This window comes from Octodon degus, unplaced genomic scaffold (assembly GCF_000260255.1).
Source record: "Octodon degus isolate 3935 unplaced genomic scaffold, OctDeg1.0 scaffold00165, whole genome shotgun sequence".
Classification (NCBI taxonomy): domain Eukaryota; kingdom Metazoa; phylum Chordata; class Mammalia; order Rodentia; family Octodontidae; genus Octodon; species Octodon degus.
The window spans coordinates 3,953,743-3,974,265 of record NW_004524741.1 but is presented as its reverse complement, the minus strand read 5'-3'; the positions used below and the strand labels follow the sequence as shown (position 1 = coordinate 3,974,265).

The following is a 20,523-nucleotide window of genomic DNA, read 5'->3' as shown; positions in this document are numbered from 1 at the left end:
GCTAAGTTGTGTATTAAGCAAAAACCTAGACAGTGTGATCACACGCCAGACAGCTCAACAGAATTTGTGAAGGGTAAAGAGATCCAGGGTTTCTGGCATAGACTATGAGGTCCGATCTCCTAAAGTGGTAAGAGAGAGCAAAGCACAGCATGATTCAAGGGGAAAGTGAATTGCTATTAGACTGAACATTAAAACAGGAATCTCAAGAACTGGATTTTTGTTAATTTTGGGAACCTCATCTGGTCTAAGGAATAAAACACGATCTAGCACTATTAGAACAAGCCTGACATGCCTGTCAGTTAACAGCAAGAGGGACATCAGGAACACGCCAGAGTCTAAGGTGCCAATTACTTCGCTAGGCCTTCCTTAATTTGCTCCAAATAAAGAATGTCTGATTCTGAGGTATCTGAATTATTTAGCTATCACTCTCTTTAATTGGCTTCAAATATCCATTTGAGTTATTAGAATCTGGATTGGCCCAAATTGGGCTAACAATCAGTTTTTTAAAATTCTTTTTAAACAATCATCTTAATAATAACTTGCACTGCATACTGTGGGCAAGTTTAAAAATTACTTTATGTTGCACTTTGTATATGAGTTTGAGTTCTCAGGTGGATCTTTAAGAGGTAGGATCTAATAAGAGGTGGGGCCATCAGTAGGCAAGGACTGAAGGGAGTGGTTGTGGAGCCCTGGAGAGTTTCCAGGAAGGAAGATCAAGGCCCACTGCTTCCTGCACTTCAGCTTCCAGTCACAGTGTGATGCACTCTACAGTGGACTTCCTGGATCCAAGCAGAAGCTGGAGCTGTGCCCTTGACCCTTCAGATCTGTGACTGTATTTATTTATTTATTTATTTATTTATTTATTTGCTTGTTTGTTTATTTTCTGTACCTTAAGGAAGGGTCTACATTACAGCCTCTCAAATGCTGGGATTACAGGCGAGTGTTCCCATGCCCAGTCTCAGTCCCTGTCTCAGGGTGGAGCTAGTAGGGCACGCCAGGGATCCGACCCCCAGTCCCTGCGCCTGTTTGCAGGTACTTTAATCCGCTAAGCTATTTGGCCGGTCCAGATCTGTGACTTTAATCAACTTCTTTTCATAAAATTATCCATGCTCAGAGAGTTATTGTGAACATATTAGAATTTGCACACAATCTCCTACTTCGTTCTCTCTCTCTCTCTATATATATATGTATATATAAAATTTAAATTCAATACACTTTAATAAAAAATTGCTTTAAGCAATTGTTTAAAGGAGTTTTATGATATGAAATACAATTCAGTTAAAAATAATTGTGATGTGAATTACACAACTGTATTAGAAATGTTTCTGTAAAAGTTTAATTAATTTAACATGAGGAAGCATTTAATCAATTGCCAAATTGCATAGCGATTCAGAAAATATATATTAATACATTAACATTTCTTTCGTTTTCCAAACTGTATCATGATACTTTCTGAAGGTAATGATGACCATGCTGTAGATATTTTGGGGTCACTGGCAGTCGAGTTGATAAATTATGGTAGTTTTGTGTGTACGTGATTTGTGTTTGATCATATACTGATTCTTGATTTTTTTTAATGCTGAATATATAGTGTCTAACAACCATTAGTTTTTCCCAATGATTGAAACAATGATAATTTTAGGATGACACTCTAAATTGTTTAAATCAATTTCAGTGTTATATGCCAACTGCTACAATTATTATGAACTTTGAAATTTAACGTATTTTACTGATTTCTATAGTTCTTGGGAATTACTTTTTCATCACAAGCAAAAACATTAGAAATTTATTATACTTAACAGAAAAATGTGATTTAGATTTGATTGACTTAGAGGTATAACTTTTAAAGTCCTTTGAAACGGAGCAGTTAATGTATATTTCTTCCAAATCAGCTGAGGGAGAGGTTGGCACGGTTATTTAACAATTCAAATTCAATTAAATTTACTATATGCAATATTCCAAAACAGAATAGCTTTAATTTTAAAATTCAGTAAAATTAGTCTGAAAAGGCAATTTAAGTAGAGTTTCATTTTAGAAGAGATGTTTGTTATTTTATTAACAAGTTCTTATTTTTTCAGTGTATTTGGCAAATACAGTTAATTTTTTTAAAAATCCATAAGCCTTGAAGCTTTAGATTATTATCAAAATACTCTTAGCACTCACAGTTTCCTGGATATGCAGAATCCAAGATGATGCAGAAGTGATTTTATAACCTTAAAGTAACTTAGATTGTCATGATTATTAATTATCTCAGAATTACATCAAATGTAGAAGGAACTGAAAATTAGGTTTTATTTACCCCTAATAACTATGTCATATCCTTCCAATTTGATTTTATACATAAACATTATGAAATAGGTTTTGGATATTGACTCACTTATCTAGGTTTTTCTTTTTTCATTACAGAAGAATACAGAATTTAGAAAGAGTATCAGTCATATGATCATCTTGAAATGGATCAAGGTAAATAAAACCCTGGAGTGTTTTAGTTCAATACATTGATGAAATAACTCAATATACTGTAAGTTTATTTTTTTTTCCCAGAAGATATCTGTGAACAAATCTGTCCCAAAATCAGAAAACAAACTTTTTATTTGAAAAGATTTTCCTTTGTAATCAGATTCCTCTATTAAAGCACACTTTATGGATTTGAACAGAATGCTGTCACTTCCTCCATTCAACATGATTTGACTTTGATAATTCACAAAATCTAGATTGTGCTCTGTGGTGACGAGGAAGGACCTCTGTCTGCCTTTCTATCCTATCAACTATGTCCGGCATTATTTGCTGAGTAAATTACTAGGCACAGATGCATATCCTAACTAGGCATTACAAATCTGAAATTATTTCTACTGCATTAAAAAAAAAAAAACTTAAAGAAAAGAAGTCTGATGTCCAAAGGAACTTGTTGGCCTAGTTTCTTAAAGTGGTAAAATCCCATCTCAAATTGTGTAAGTCTGCCCTTATTTGGGGACAACAATAAAGAGTACTAGATTTGAAATAAACATCACAGAAATGACCGATGTTCCCAGTCTCCCAACAACCCTTCTAAAACTTTGGATTGGTAGTATGAATGCAGGAAAGTTAGGAGAAGATAGCAGGCAGCTAGAGAGGGACTGGACCCAAGATAGACCTGGGATGACCAGGCCCTGCTAAGGGACACATAAGGCTGTGGTCACAATTTAACAAGTACTGGATGGACAATTACATAAAGCACTGGAACTAATGAGGTCATAATCAAGCTTTAGATTATTATCAAAATACTCTTAGCACTCACAGTTTCCTGGATATGCAGAATCCAAGATGATGCAGAAGTGATTTTATAACCTTAAAGTAACTTAGATTGTCATGATTATTAATTATCTCAGAATTACATCAAATGTAGAAGGAACTGAAAATTAGGTTTTATTTACCCCTAATAACTCTGACAACTTCTATTCCTACCTATCTGGAAAATGTTTTTTTCCCTTCTCACTTTCTTCTTTTTGTGAACAATTTGGGTAGGGAAGAGGCCAGGAGGTATCCACAGACATACAGTTGATCCTTGTAGGCCCATTTCTAATTTAAGTCAGCTTGTTTTGGTCTAAAGGTCAACATTAATTTGACTCAGAGTGGCCTGAGCCCTAATTAGTTTTGGTATAAAAACTCCTAGACAAAGAGGCTTCATGGCAACCCACTTTCAGGTTCCCTCTTAACTACTGTACTGGGAACTATTTCTCTCTCTTAAACACTCCTGTATACCTCCTTTGACTTTGAGACTTGCATCAGAGTTTCCTGTTACAATAGGAACCATTGGGAAAATAACCATCCAGGTGAAGTCGTAGGAGAGAGGGTGCCATTTTCTTTGCTTGGTCCTTAGAAGCTCAATGTGGACAAAGGAATTGGAAAATAAACATTAGAGAGCAGACTGGCCAGGCACTTGAAATATTGTTTTGGGCAGCCCCTACTCTTCTGCTAGTAAATAGAAAAAGAGTACATAAATTAGCTTCTAGGCCACAAAAGAGAATTACAAACATTTACTTATACAATTGCCACAGTCATCATCTTTGAATAAGTGCTACCTACCCATGTGTTCTTTTTTTCTTTTTTCTTATGTGTTCTTTATTGAGTGATGAAGGGTGTTTTTTTTTGAAGTGAACTTTTGTATTTATTTTTCTTCTGTGGACTAGTAAATATTCATTATTGGCTTTAGCACCTAGTTCCCAGGACAGAAATCCTTAATTCCTGGCATTTCCTTATTGATAAGGGTAATGGGTGAGGCTTTCACTACATTTGGCCTTGGTTCTGAGTTCACAAAATATTTGCATTGACTCTTGTTCTTCATAATAAGTTCTCTTGATCCCACCTAAGGTCATACTAAAGTGGCTACTCAGACAATGCCCCTCAGTAGCCTCAGAATGAGGCCAGAACAGTAAAGAACATGTGATAGAAGGCTTAATCATTCAACCTGAGCTCTGGGGAAGTGGGAAGTGCTGAAGAATAAGATTTACAAAAACTGTTCTGCGGGAAATTTGATGAACTACGATTTGAACACATCCACATGGTGGGAAGGTGACACACTCTAACTCTACAGAGAGAGGTTCTTGAGTTTGAGACCTTTCCAGACTTTATGTAAAGCTCCACCTAGTTTTGCATGTGTATCTTTTATAATATTGTTAAAAATAAACTAGTAAAAGTACACCATTGTTATCCCAAGTTATGTGAGAAAATTATTAGGCATTAGGTCATCATTAGAACTGCATTTATAGCTATTGGTCAAAAGTACAGCACAGATGATGGAATTTGTGTTGGTATCTGAAGTCATTGCAGTCTGAGACCAAGTACTTAAGTTGTAGACAGTGATCTAAATTATAGAAACCAGTTTACTGTAGAACAGTGTGGCGTGTGGAGAACATATCTTGTCATAGAACTGTTCTGTGTTATGAGGTAAGAGTGGGAGAAAACAGTATCTTTTCATAGAACCTCTTATAGTTTTATGAATATCTTTATATCTCAGAAGTAATGATAGTTAAAGAGTCATTAATATATTTGTGTAATTGATTCATTGATCAAACCCACCTGGGACCTGAAAAAGGAATACCCAATTTTATCCCTTTATATATCTTAACAAAATACCATAACATAGAAGAAAAAAGTTAATCGTGTGGCTGAACTTTTAAAATTTACTTTCAATACAGTATTTTTCCTTATTTTTACAGAGATATCTAAAAGAAAAATATTCAAACATGGCAACAAAGACCAGAAAGTGAAATCTATCATACATCATTAAACCACTTAAATTTTTGGTTTTTATATACTATTCAGCTATATATATATATATATATATATATATATATATTTTTTTTTTTTTTTTTTTTTTTTTTTTTGCGGAACCGGGGATTGAACTCAGATCCTTGCATTTGCCATTCAAGCGCTTATCCTACTGAGCCATCTCTCCGGCCCCTCAGCTTCATATTTTTACAACCTCAAATATTACCAGAATTATCTTCTTGATACCAAGGGTTATGTTACAGTGTTAACGGGGTATATTAAAACCTGTCATAATTTGGGGGCTCCTCTACCTCAACACTGGCTCTCTCCTTCCCCACCCTTCTGTTATTAAAGTTCAGTTAGCAACTGTGTCTGAAAGAAAGCTATAAATGTTTGAGACTCTTGGTGAAATTGAGAAAGTAGGATATACTAGTTGTTACCACCAAGCTGAAATGTTCTCCTTAATACATCTGGATTCTCAAAAAATAAAACAAAACAAAGCACTGGCTTGTTTTTCATTTGTTAGAATGAGCTCAAGCATTGTGTTAAGATATACTTATTTTAAGTCAGTAACTCAATTCAATGAAAACATTAAGTAAAAAGTGGTATGTAATAAATGTTACAAGGATATTACACAAGTTAAAATTAATAAAATTAATGAAACAGTACAATAGTGACAATATCTAAGGGCATTAGAATCTTACAAACCTCACTTTGATTTTCTACATTATACTTATAGTATGGTTATTTTAGGAATACATGAGTAACACTTATAAAAAATTCCAGCATGTTTTATGAAAGCTTTTCAAAGTAAAAAATATTTTTCTTTTTTCTTCTTGATTTGAATGAAATCAAAATCCTCTGTTTCTCCTTGCAATGTATACAATGTGTTCACTGTGTGTGAGCATGACATTCTACTTTCTTATATTCCTGCCTTTTAAAGATAAGCTAGCTTTTATTAATATTTTGGAGACCACTAGTCTCCAAAATGATCTCACAACAGGTTCGATTCACATAGCTTTAAATGGCCGGGATAGATATTACTTCCAGTAGACCACAGGCTAGAAGGGCTTACTTTTAAGAAACTTCATTTAATGTGATTAAAATGTATTTCTAAAATATGGCATGATTAACTGTTAAACATGCAGAGGATATCCAGAATACTTGTGAGAATCTAGTTAATAAGAATTCTTATTAAGTTCTAAAAGGCTTAACTATCATTTCATCTGAGACTGCCCTTGGCCTTGGACTCTTCCATATGCAAAGCCCTCCTAAGGCCAGGGCAGCCTATGGGAAGAAGATCCTTAGGTAGAGTCATGACTCAAGGCTGTGAGAATTTCATGAAGGAGACCCAGCAGGCCAGGACATTCTTGGGATAAAGGTGTACACTGCAAGTGAGAGAACTGAAGAACATCGCTGTGCAACTCAAAGGTTGCCTAATAAAAGCTTTATGTTATTTTGTAAAAATGTACTTTTAATGAGATAATCATTTAGATAATAAATCATTTCCCATTGTGATCTTGTCTATTGAACTGTAAAGACTGAGTGGTGAGCACTATACTTTCTTTTACTTAGAGAATTAATGAAATGTGTTCGTATCTATCCCCATTCATTCTGTTATAGATAACTAGACTCAGCATAACTTGAGCAAGTATATAATGTTTCCATCAAGTTTATCCAAGTATAAATTTTTATCCTAATATTGATGAAATTAACATTATCTTTTATTGATTCATATATATTTTTTTAAAGCTTAAGTTTGATACTTATATTTTAAAAACCCTACCCTACCTAGTAGGCTGGGGAGATAGCTTAGTGTTGTAAGTGCCTGCCTGGCAAGCACAAGGATCCAGGTTCAATCCCCAGTATCATATGCCATGCTGGCCCCAGAACCCCAGGCACATTGTGCTATCCTTGAGATTGTGCATAGTGACACACGCCTGTAATCTCAGCACTGGGGAGGATGAAACAAGAGGATCACTATGAGTCTGAATTGTATAGCAAGATCCTGTAACAAATTAATTAATTAATTAATTAAAAAACTATTTAGTAAAATGTTTGCAAAGTTAACATACTATGAAATAATCAAACACACAATGAAAAGCAACTCGATAAAGAAAAGCTAGTAGTTATTTAGCAGATAAATTTTTTAAGGACTGAGTTCAGCAACCTTAGGCAAAGCAGTATCAATGACTAACTTTTTTCCTGAAAAAACTATTGACAGAATTCCTTGTCTTCCCAAATTCTCTCCGTGTCCTCCAAGATAATGAAACCCCTTTCCCTTTATAATAAAACCCCTTTACCTTAAAAAAAAAAACCCTATTAATCTAACCTTAAATACAATGTTGGAAAATTGGCTCTTGTATTTTAAATATTCTAAATCTAATTCTTTGCATGAATAAATTTCTGGATACAGATAACAAATACTTTCTGGAATTCCCAGGTAGAATATTTTCCTTTCTTGTAATAATTTAGGTTTAAAATACAAAAATACAAGTCTTAGTGTTCTTTGTGGATCAGTAGTATAGGCAATAGGAAATATTATAATGTAGATCTGCAAAAAGAAAATGATGACGCTATTTTTTAAATCAGTATGCATTTAAATTTGGTAAAAATGGTACTGATAAGTGTCAAAATATTCAAGAAATATATCACCAGCGATGAACTCATTGTTTAATAGCATGATTCTCTGAAAGTACAGAAAGTTGGAGAAATTGAAGTCGTGCACACTTTCAGCAGGATTGTAAATGGTGCACCCACTATTTTAAACAGTATGCAGTTTTGTGAAAAAATTAAAACTGGTACTACCATACAATCCAGTAAGCCTATGAGTGTGCACTTACTCAGAAACAATGAAATTAATGTCTCAAAGATATATCCAATTTCCATAACTGCAACATAATTCACAATGGTTAAGGTGTGGGTACAAAATGCTCACTGACAAATGAATCTTTACAAAAGTATTATATGAATTCCATCTAGCTTTTAAGAGAAGGGAACTCTGTCATATGAGACAAAAGAGATGAACCTTGAGGGCATCACGTTAAGAGAAGTAAGCCAGCCACAGAAAGTCAAATATGTACTGCATGTTCCCATGTAGATGAGGTATTTAAAATAGTCTCATTGACAGAATCAAGAATGAAGGTGGTTCTCAGAGGAGAGGAAGGAGGGCAATCCGTAAGGTGTTAACCAATTAGCATAAAGTTCCAGTTACACAATTTCAGTTCTCGAGATCTGCTGCACAACACTGTACAGTTAACAGTAACGCATGAGCTTTGCGCAGTGGTATTATCATAGCCAATGAGGTTTATCCGAGGTATGATTATTGCTAATTGAAAATAGTAACATATGGCATATTTAAGATATTTTTTAAATGGCAAGTTTGCCTGCTATATGTTCTTCTTTTCAGTATCTGCCATCCTCACTGATATAATTCTAAATTTAAAAATATAAACAATTAAAAACTCACAAAAAATTGGGTGGTATATGCATATAACATGCCACATAGAACAAAGGCAACATTAGAACTTTAAACAGTATAGGAAAAAAGGGATGGCTAAAATTTTATGACTCTAAATGATATTTTCATGACAATTCTGCCATTTAAAATGTCTTTAGCAAATGCAATTTGTGGTGTCTCTATGTTTTTCCTATATCATTCTACTTAAAATCACCCTTTAAAAGTCAAATGAAGCAAATCTATAATTAGTATGCATCCATGAATTACTTCTTTCTCATGAGTAACGGTAAGATGGAATCATTTTCAAAACACGTAATAAATTTCACTAAGCATACTCATAAGCATGAGTTTATATATTTTGGAACTATTTTCTTGTAGAAGTAAAATTATTTCCTTTGTTTCTCTTATTTACAGTACTTGCTCAAACTACATTTTATTTATGTACATTATATGAATACTAGCATTTAAAAATCACATATTGTAATACAGGTTTCTTAAAGATAGAAACTTAAAAAGCATTGGTCAATTAGTAGAGGTTAAAAATTTACCTTGTGATCGTATTTCTATTTGATCTAAATGGACTTTTTCTTTAAAATAGCTATCATGTCATCCATTTTCTGAAGTGAATTCTAAATAGATCTGTTAAGTATGAATTCAAATGTCAATAAGGCTAAACAATGAACCATTAATTAAAATGAATTTGATGCTTTAATCATTGTGTTTGTTTTATAGACTATATTTAGCTTGAAAAAACATTTTAGAAGGCAAATCTCTGATATTTTAGAGTATAAGTTCCCATTTGAGACACAGCTACCTACCTGACTGCCTTTCCTCATGAAAAACAAAACAATTCTTATTTTTTTAGTCACTACCTTTTATTTAGCACTTAGCATGGTCTCGAAGCATAAGAATCATTTAATAACTATCTGCTGGCTGGTGGAATAAATGACATTAAAGAATATCTTGGTAAATGATTGTTGTTGCATTAAACTCTTAATGTCACTAAGAACTTCTTCCCAATAGCTTTTGGCTTTTGAGATGGGAAGAATTTACAAGGAGAAGCACTTCTATGCTTCTCCTACTCTTAAAAGAGTTTATTGATTTAATGTTGCTTGGCCAGATAACAGAATACAGTATAGAACTATGATGCAGGTTTTGTGACAAAAAGACAGGGATTCAAAGTAAACCATTGTAGCTCAGTAGACTAAAGCACCTGCTTAGGCAGAGCACAGTGGCTGGCTGGGGTTCAATCCCTGGCATGCCGTGCCATGCCGGCCCTGCCTATGGGGCGCACTGAGACAGCGCTTGAGACTGGGCATGGTGGCGAGTGCCTGTAATCCCAACACTTAGGGGTCTAAAAAGAGGACAATCACTACAAGTCTGATCAATGTAGTGAGACCCTGTAGACCCTGTCCTAAATACAAAGCAAACCATTGTGCATAGGATATCTAAGAAACCCATATTTGTGCGAGGGATACTTAGCATCTTGTTTACCTAATTGAACAACTGCAATTAGCTCCTAGACTTTAGAAGTTGACTCTTGCATTCCACAGAACTGCCTCTTACATGTGTCTATGTGAGTGATGGCTTGGACAGAAGTCTCCCCTGAAGTGATGCAACATGTCTCTCTAAAGGTCAGTGTGAAGAGGCTAAGGTGAGAGCTGAGGCAGAGGGGCAGCCGAACTCAAAAGGCCAGAATACAAAACTCTGTACTCTGTTATCTGGTCATGTTTGACTAAGTAAATATAGACACACCTAGTAAGATAATCATGGGTCCTCTTCTATTCCTTTGCTACTTCATCTGTTTTCTTAGTTTACTCATAGAGATGAAAACAACTTTCTGAGAACTTGAAATCAGTGTAATTTTCCCCTGAGATTACACATGGCTGTCTTGGGCTGTACACAGGAGCTGTGCAGAGGTGAACATCCAAAGAGCATTTTGATGTGAGAAGCAGTGCTTCTAATAAAATCAGCTGGGAATGTAAGACAACGAAAATTGCAAGACATCTAGCAACACTGTACCCAGCCATTTAAATTTCTTTCAAAGTTACTAAAATTTCCTCTGATGTTTCTAATACATTGTTATTTTAGGTGATAGAGTTAACTTTGTCATATAAAACTCCACAGCAGAGCTAGTCATAGACATGATTTTACTTAATTCTCTCAAAAACCCACAAGAATGACTTTTAATACAAGTGAAATGAGCTCAATGAGTCAGTGATTTGCTTAAGGTCTAATGGCTGGTTAAAGGCTTCTCCCTGTTAACCTAAAACTCAAAATCTCTTCTTTGAACAGAATTGATATACTTTCCCCATAGTTTGTAAAGATGGAAATGTTTTCTCCATTTGAAATAAGGCATTTCCCTGCACCTTTTCCCAGAGTGTATATTTGGAGCCTATGGATCAGTGCCCTTCCTACTACTCTGCAGAGATAATCATACTGGAAAAAAGCTCATCGTCCTGTGCTTTCCATGTAGATATAGCTCCAAGATTATAAGCAAAACAAAACCTCTAGCTATGAATAATAATGAGCTGTGATCTTGAAAAACAGTGAAGAAACCAGTTCTGGGACATGGCTACTGCAAAGCATGGCCTTCTCATGACTGGTTGAGAATCAGACTGCTCGCTACCTGTGACAAGGGCAGACCCAGACTCTGAGTTCCTATTCCTGCTTTCATAAATGGCTAACTGAACAGTGTTGTACCTATTGGTCAATGAGATTGAAATGCTTATAAATCAAACCTTGGCTACAGGCTCTCTCCTCAAGATCTTAAATTTTAGTTCATGGTCTGCCTATGTCAGCATCAACTTTCTCCTTGAAGCTCTCCTGAAATACAAGACCATCTTAAGGGAGAACATTCTCTATTCAGTATGCACACAAACCAGGTTTCTATTTGTAGACTGCATAAAACTTTTACCTATCTCTTGAGCTGCTTTCAGATCTTATTGTTAAAATGTTCTGACTATTGCAACAGTCTCTTCTTTGCAATAGTCATTTCAAAGAAGCCTCTCCTTATTAAGTCCAGATTTGTTTTTAATTTGACAAATGTAAAAGCAAGGCTCTAGAATTAGGCCTGAGGTCTCTCAAGAGCTGCACAGGAAAATGTCAGGAAGTACACATTTTGCCTCTTGGGGAAAGACAATTGTCCTTTCTTCTGTCTTGCTGTGTAAAATGTTTGATTTTTGTCTTAATGACCATTCACTTTGAATAGTTTTCTGGCTTCTGATTTTCCTTTTCAAAGATCATTTACTCCAGAGAACTTTTATTTGTATATTAATTCTCTGTCCCCTTGAGATACAAACCTTCCAGCATCTTTTCAGCTTTGTAAACTCAATTCTGTCTTTTCAAAGGACCTTGGAGACATTATTTTGAACTGTAGTCATCAGGAGGGAAAGTGGCCTAATCTCCCAGTCTCCGTGGGAGAGTTGGAAGCCTAATTTTTATAAACATAGAACAGTAAAGACAGATGACCTAATTACATTGGCTGACTCCACTCTAAAAGCTACCTTGCCACACTCTTCCACTGGCTCACCCCATCCTATGAAAACTTTCCTGCTTTTTGAATCAGAGGGTGAGTTCACTTTCCTATTACAAGAGCCTTGACTTCTGTTGAAAAAGTCTTTCTTACTGTTTACTTTCATCCGATACAAATATCCTTTGACACGAGTATCTTGTTCAACCTCTTAAGTTGTTGATGTTCACTCAATTAAAAAAATGTGGTCATTTTCCCATGTTGGTAAAGAGACATCTTAGGAGGGGATTGCTCTATTTGTTTCTATTACATTACAGAATTTCTGAAAAATCAATGTCCCCACCCCACCTGCTTTTTATAAGTAAGCCTTATTTCCGACTTCTTATCCTCAGAAATTTCAGAACCTTTTTAACGCTATTCATCTCTTGTTTCCCACTGTACAGAAACTCAGGTGTGGAGAAAATTATTTTATTTTATTTGGATTAATCCACTTGACTACCTTTAAAAAATTGCCCTGCTTTTTACTATCACTTAAGCCAGTCTAAAATTTCCAATATTGCCACAATGTTCTCTTTGTCTCAGTAATCCTTAGCTACAAAGTCTCTCTTCTAATGACCACATTGTTCTTCTAGCTGCAGCTAATACCAAATCATATACCTAAGTCTAGTCTTGACTATTCTGAAAATTTATATTTATAAGCTTTTGACTTCTGTGTTCCACATACTTTCTGGCTTTTAAAATAGAAGACAGAAATTTATGTCCCAGTTTGCTTTATAACTGAGCATCCTAGCTTTTCTAACTAAATTCAGGTTGCTTCTCATTTGCATTTTGATCACTCATGGGAAGTAATAATACAGCAGCACTGGAAACCCACAAAACAGAGCCCAGATGAGTTGGTGTTAAGCCCCCTTCTGTTCCTCCTCAGTGCTGTTAAGATGAAGTCTCTTGTCTGAATGACCTCGTGAATAACTTATAATGAAAACTATTTGCTTCTATGCTTTATATGATAATCCTCCAAAGCACAGAGCGAAGATATGCCAACTCTTATCACAATAGACAATACAATATGCTTTAAATTGCTCCTAATGTGTTTGAGGTAATCTGAGGACATTTTCCCTTTCTCTTTCTTTAGCAAATATTTATTAACATTAACATATGGTAAGCACTACACTAAGGAAAAGTACAAATAGAATAAGCCCTGAGAAATTTACAAATCAGTGAGCCAGAAAGGAGAGATTTCTTTAATTATAATATAGCAAGTTAAGTATAATAAGGTCTGTGCAGAGATGGGCCTGAAGAAGCAAACACAAACAAACATGTCCTTATGTAGGGACAGATTCAAAGGACACATAAATGTCAACGTGTGAAAAGGTGTTCACTAGACAGGATCAATAAAGAGGGGTCAGGTTCTTCAAGGTGAAAGGAACAACATATGCCAATACAAGGAGGTGTAAGGTAGCATCAAGGAACATTTAGCAATACAGCACCCATTTCCATCTACTCGTCAGCCATCCTCATACAGATGCTGGGTATTGTACCAGGTCTGATGATTCCAAAGTGAAGAAAGAACACCTGACCATCAAAAGGTTTTTAGTTTAGCTGAAAAGGTGGTAGCATTGTGGCAGGTATCCTAATGGTGGATGATAGGCATTGGAGAGGAAGCTCTTGACTCCAATGAGATCAGAGGGCAGATTTTCAGAAGGTGTGCTACAAGTCTGGAGTAGTGAAATAAAAGTATATGTGCAGTAAGAACTGGATGACATTCTAGGAAAGTCATTCTCTGCCCTTTGCCCTTACCTTTAGGCAACTTCTGTTTCTGTAAATGCAATGATATAGCTTTAGTTCTAAAAGTCCTTGAATACATCTGATTTCAGTCAATTTGACTATTCTGGAAAGGAAGGGATGTAGTAAGTAAGCCTAGATGTGGTTTTAATTGGTGTTTTCTTGAGGTCTTCTTCTCTGGTGAAGGGTCTGTTTGTGCTCCCTTCTTCATGAACAACACTCTAACCCTCTGCTTCTCCACCCTGGATACATATTGAAACATCTTCAGGCTTCATCCCCCAAACTATGATTTAACCATTATTGCTTGTGGACCCTCTCACTGATGTTTGTATTGAGAAAAGCACCTAGGTACACCCAAGTTTAGGCTTGAAAATCATCTGGAATGTGTGCTGAGACAGATTGCTACAGTTTACTCAGAATTACTAAAGCAATGAGGCTCCTCTAGAGCTTGAGAATGTGCTTTTCAAAGAAGGTTTATGTAAGAGGAAGCTTGCTGGTCTGGGGCCATCCTCTGAATCCCATTGTTTTTGCCAGACTAAATGAACTGCTTCTAAATACACTTCTTATATTCTTTTCAGCCTTTCTTTTACATATACTCTATTATTTCTGTATGAAATGCCATCTAACACTTTTGTTCTTGCATAGCTTTTTTATTCCTCAAAAACCCCAAATGTCATGATCATTGTGTTCAGACACATTTGCTGTGTCATTCCTACACCTTATTGCATGATCTATGTGTTAATTGCTTCTTAGTTAGGGTTGCAGCAAATGCAAATGAACAGGTCCTTATGTAGGACAGATTCAAAGAGGAGATTCACAGATTCTCCCATTTTCTATGTAGTAATAAGTCCAGAAAACTGGAAACCACTGTATCTTCCTTATTCTTTGAAACCTTAGCAGCTATCTTACTTTTCATATTAATGTGTTGGCATTATTTCATGAAGGTAGGTTTTTTGTTATTGTTTTAATTAATAAGTGAATGGATGGCTTAAGAAAAATGTGACATATTAGGCTTCTCAGGTTATTTACAAACACAATTTACTGTTATAACAATTTTTTGAACAGATCTCCTGAACCAGAGAACAAATCTACAGCACAAAATGAAAATAAAAGCCATATATCATTATTAGTTCTGATTAGTGTTACCTGAAAAAATCTACAAAAAAGGGACTTACATATATAGTCTTTTCATTAAATGAACCAGAAATTATAAAATGAAATAAAATAATGAGATGAAATCAAAGGGTGATTCTTTCAGAATATTACACTTATTTCTTGAAGTCTTTTTTATCAAATAGTGCTTTTTAAACAAATTTAAATGCTTCAGTGTTGGATGTTTAAAAACTAAAAATTAGAGAAATAGAGGGGCTACAGGGATAGCCAATATTTTGGCCCTAGCCCTTCAAGTCCTTCAGGGAGGACTCAGGACATAAGAGAACCTGTGCTGTGACATCCTGTAATTCAGTGATGCTCCAAATTTTCTGATCAAGGAGATTATGGGGCCACAGAAGAAAGGGATTGATGATGTAGCATGTGCCTAAGGAGAGTCACCTAGAGAGAAAAAAATCCTCTCAGGCTTTCACATAAAGCAAATTGGTCAAGCAATGGTCATGATTCATCCAGATGGCTGATACTGACAAAATATCTACAAACTGCTGCACAAGGTTTCAGGGTAAATCCTGAGGGGATTTGACTGACTTTGTCAGATACAAAAGTTACATTTTTAGTTATATAGGTCTTGCTTTAACTTGGTCTTAACCATCCAGTAGAAAAGTATAACCACAAGATGTAAAAGTAAAGCCATATTAATATGCTGAGTTGTAAAAGACTCAAGTCAACAACTTCTAACATTTGCCAGTTCTGCTGATAACCCACTACTATTATGGACTATTAGATTATATTGGGTTATTTTGCTGAATTAAAGTATCCACAATCTTTAGACTGGCTTCAAGTATATAAAAGTCCTTTAAAGACTTCTCCAAATACAGTTTATCTACCTGCAGTAGAACACCCATCTCTGACAAAACAAAACAAGAAGAGGGAAATAAATAAAGGACCATTTGTAGTGAAAAAAATATATGTATATACATATAGGATAGATATATAGCTACTTTTTCTTAGTTCAATGAGAAGAATGATTTATACTAATATTGTTTAGAGAAGATATCATGTTTACATCTTGTCCTCAGAATAACAACTATGAAGACAGCAATATGCATTGTATTAATTATTATAACTGTCATATTAACCTATTTTGAAGCTGTTTCATTGCTATTTTAATATTTTTCTCATTAAAATGAATAAAAGATAAATAAATATTCCAGTGTCTTTAAAGCCACAAAGTTCCATACAAAGATTGCATTGCCAGAAATGTAATATTTTAATGAAAAAAAATTTCATTCACATAATGGGATGATTATGACTGCTATGGCTTAAATGTGGTCCCTGAATGAATTTTATGTGTTGGTAGCTTAATACCTAGATACATATGACAATGGAATCTGGAAGTGGGAATCAGCTTGGGAGGTGATGAGACAAGAACCTGAGAATGGGACCCATGATGGCATCCTGAGTTTCTGTGAAGCCAGTAAGCTTGCGGTCTTACCATAAGATGCCCTCCACCATGCTACAATGTAGGAAGAAGGCCTCACCGGCTGATGAACAGATGCTGGCTTCATGCTCTTGGACCTCCCAGTCTCTAGAACTGCATGCCAAACAAACCTTTTCCATTTGTAAATTTCCCAGCCTGGAATTTTGTTATAGCCACAGAAACCAGATGAAGACAATAATAGTCACAGTCCATCTGGTGTGCGTTCTCTGGGGCAATGCATCTTTTGTGCCATGATAAGGGCAACCCTGTTCTCAGAAAGCAATGTCCTCTCACAAAAGCCATCAGCAAAGACTGCAACAAGGATGCATCTTCAAGAAAGAAGCAGGTAGGCAGATAGGAGAAGCACTTACTCTTATATGTTCCTAAGTATAGCTGAGACACTTCTTGGAACCCTCAGAAATAACCAGGAGTGTCTGAGGATATAGCAAGGTACTTTATACAGAGGTTGATATTTTTCTTTTCTTTTCTTTTTTACTTTCTTTGTGCACCTAGTTTCATTAAGTGTAGACCATGTATTATATCATTTAATTTGTAACACGGATCCTATGAAGGGGTCTGAGTTTCTGTGAAGCCAGAAACTGTTTGATATGAAATTTAGTAGTAGAACACTGTGGGAGATCTTAGACTCATCCCTCTCACTGAAGGAAAAAAACTATGAAGTAGCTATTATATTCAATTTCATAGCTGGTAGAACCAGGGCTAAAAGAAGTTGAATGATATATTCAAGGCCAGTAATATAGGAAGTTAGTCAAATTTGAATTTCAGAAAAATAATTGGTATAACTATGACCCATGCAATATAAGAAACACAATTATACTAGAAAATTATTTAATGTTTACTAAAGTGCAAATTTAAATAAGTGTTCTGCATTTTGTATTATATCTAGAAACCTCAATTGTATCTCAAAAAGTTCAGTCAGACCACTAGGTTATGTTGCATTCCAATTTTGTCCTGTGTTCACGCATTACCCAACTTATTTGAAACTTGTGGAATAAATTTGAAAACTGTGCACAACATCAAGGCCTTTTATGATCTGACATCTACTTTTCTGCTTTCCACTTTCAAGGGTACAGCACATGCCAAAGCCCAGAGGCAGGAGCTGAATGGTGTGTTCCTAGAGACCACATAGTTGATATGGTATAAAGGAGAGAACGAGCAGTCAAACAAGAGAGGAAATGGAGTGTAAATCATTCAGGGCTTTGGAGATCACTGCGGGGTTTATTTCTATTCTGAACGTGCTGTACTGCTACTACAGCAGTATTGCAGAATGTCATGGCCTGACTTGAGCTTTCCAACACTGAATTGGCAGCTCTTTGGAGAATTTCTGGAGGACTAACAGGTGAATAGTCACTGTAAAATATTTAGGCTTCTTTTCCTAATGGCAGGTTTCATGATTCAGATTTTAAGTTGCATTTTTTGGGTAAAAACTTCCATCATGGGGTGAGGATCATCCTCCTCCCAACTTTAATATGGGAATTTGTACAGATTCTCTGGTGCAATAAGCCCAGAAGGGTCTCTTCACTAGGTGCATTTTGGAAGTGCTGCATCTTTGGGTATGACAGAGGCAACCCTATTTGCAAAGAGTAATGTTTTCTCATAAAAAGCACCAGCAAAAATTCCAAAAAATCTGCAGCTTCAAGAGAAAAGCAGATGGCAGGCAGGTAGAAGAAACATTTAATCCCATATGTTTCTAAACATAACTGAAACATCTCCTAGAATATTTAGAAATAACCAGTCTGAAGGCAATAGGAAGATACTATAACAAGTACACTGTGTAGCAAGTATATAAGTACAATAAGACACAAAACCATGCACAGCTAATAGAAAGCTAATTTTATAATTAATATAAAACAGCCTAAGTTATATACACTATGTCTGGAGTGGTATGGTAACATTAGGGTTACCAGAATTAAATTAAATGAATAAGGACAATACAATGAAATATGTAAAAACATAGAAATACAAAAAAGCAGAACACAAAAACTAAGCTAATTTATAACTGAGTATCTATTCTATGATGGGTGCTTTAGACACTATTTAATTCTTACAAAAAGTTTTGGTCAGACACATACTCTTAATTTTCTCTGATGGATGAAAACATTGAGGTAAGAGAGCATACAGGTAAGCAGCTTGCACAAGGACATGGGGATTTGAATTTGCTTCTTTCAGACTGCAGATAGAGTAGTTGCTTATAACTGAGGTCACCTAACATCCAGGAAAAGGGAATTGTCCTAGTGAGTTAGGCAGAGCTCGTTAGTAAAAACTCAAATGATTGAAATAAACTGAAATGCCAAATAGAACATCTGAAACTTCACTATGAAGAATCCTTCATACAGAGGGACCAGAGCTTCAAAATAGGTAGATTCCAGAGTAGAAGGACTGAAGAAGTGTCTGCCTATCACCATGTATGTCATATGTCAAGGCTTAATATGTTACATTTCTGTTGAGAAGACCTGGCCTGCTCACTGTCACTGTCAATCAGATCCCAACAGCGAACTACGCAGGCCAGGTTACTTGTAGGACACTTGGGTTATGGGTTTTCTCCTATGGCTGATACCACACAAATTATAAACTTGCAGTCTTTATATCATCAGTATTTGTTGTGAGATGGACAGAATGTAGCCATGAGAAATCAACAATGTTCAAATCAAAGCTCTGTGGATATTGTGCTGAAATGTATGTCCCAAACCAAATAAATTAAGGAGCCTTTTCTTTTTTTTGTTCTTTGTGGTTTATCAAACTCAACCGAAGCCACCTGAATTAGTGGAACATGTCCCAGAGCCTCTATTTGTCCTCTCACTAGCATTCTGTAGCAATGATAACAAAAAAGAAATGGAAGCACAACTGATAAGAGGGAGCATCCAGATGAAGGATTTCATTAGCAAAGGAACAAAGAGTTTTAAAAAGGAGATATTTTCTCTCTTACCCATAGAGAAAGACTGAGAATATTGATCAGAATGCTTTATTCATTTTTCTGTGGCTCACCAGAATGCTTACTTTGAGTTCTTTTCAATTGCGAGATTAGATTTGTAGTCTAGACCTTCCCCAGTGTGCACAGAAATTCAATACCTGGTAAACTCAGGTGACTTACTGCTTAGAAGAATGCCTTTCAAAATCCTAAAAGAGGTATTGCCACATCGTACTCCACTTGCATGCCTTAAATATTAAACAGTCCACGTGGACAGTTCTACTCTAGGTTCTTACTAGCTTTGCCTGACTTGAGTGAGTACAGTCATCGAAGGCAAAAGTCATTACAAGTATATTCAAAAGAACTCAAATTCTCCTTAATCCATTTAAATGTAGTGCTGCTTGATAGCTTCCTTTGGGAATTGATGATTTAGCTTTTTAGTTTCAAGCCTTAGCCTAGTGTGCAAGAATGCTAGGAATTGGATGCACGTTGATAAAGCTTCTTCAAAAATACTCGCCTTCTTCACAGTCCCAGGACACCTGGAAACTCTGTAAAGCCCTCCAGTACATGCAGGAAGCCTTCCCCAAATCTGGAGAGAGTTCATTTGCTTTTTCAAAGAAAGGCTCTAAGTTCTTGCTTCTCTATAGTGTTTTCCACTATGGCACTTTCCCTTAGTATTATGCTTTTTTATATAAAGGGGGACACAAATTTTACTCATATGAATAAAGAGGATTAAAAACATTGAAAAAGTAAATACTATATTTGTGAAGTTACTAGTAGATCTATTTAGAAAACAGTTATATTAACATACTTATGTGCCTGTCATATAATACCTATCATAAAATATAGCTAATGCATTTTAGGTTTCTATAAAATGATCTGAGGACAGTGAAGGATAATTTGAATTGCTATTTTTGAAATTTCGCATCCTTTGAGTTACAGTTCTAGTATCCTGCCACCTGCAAGTATTAGCTGAGCACACTAGTCTCTGCAATCGCTGACTTATGAACTATTTCTCCTATTGTTGTTACCCTACAGGT

General features: G+C 35.5%; 1 protein-coding gene and 1 pseudogene across 6 annotated transcripts in view; one reads left to right on the top strand and one right to left on the bottom strand.

Moving 5' to 3' along the window:
* The window catches only part of Ralyl (RALY RNA binding protein like), a 761,418-nt gene that overhangs the window by 14,014 nt on the left and 726,881 nt on the right, over nt 1-20,523 (bottom strand). The gene's annotated exons all lie outside the window — the stretch shown is intronic.
* Nucleotides 8,522-8,637, top strand: LOC111813136 (annotated as a pseudogene).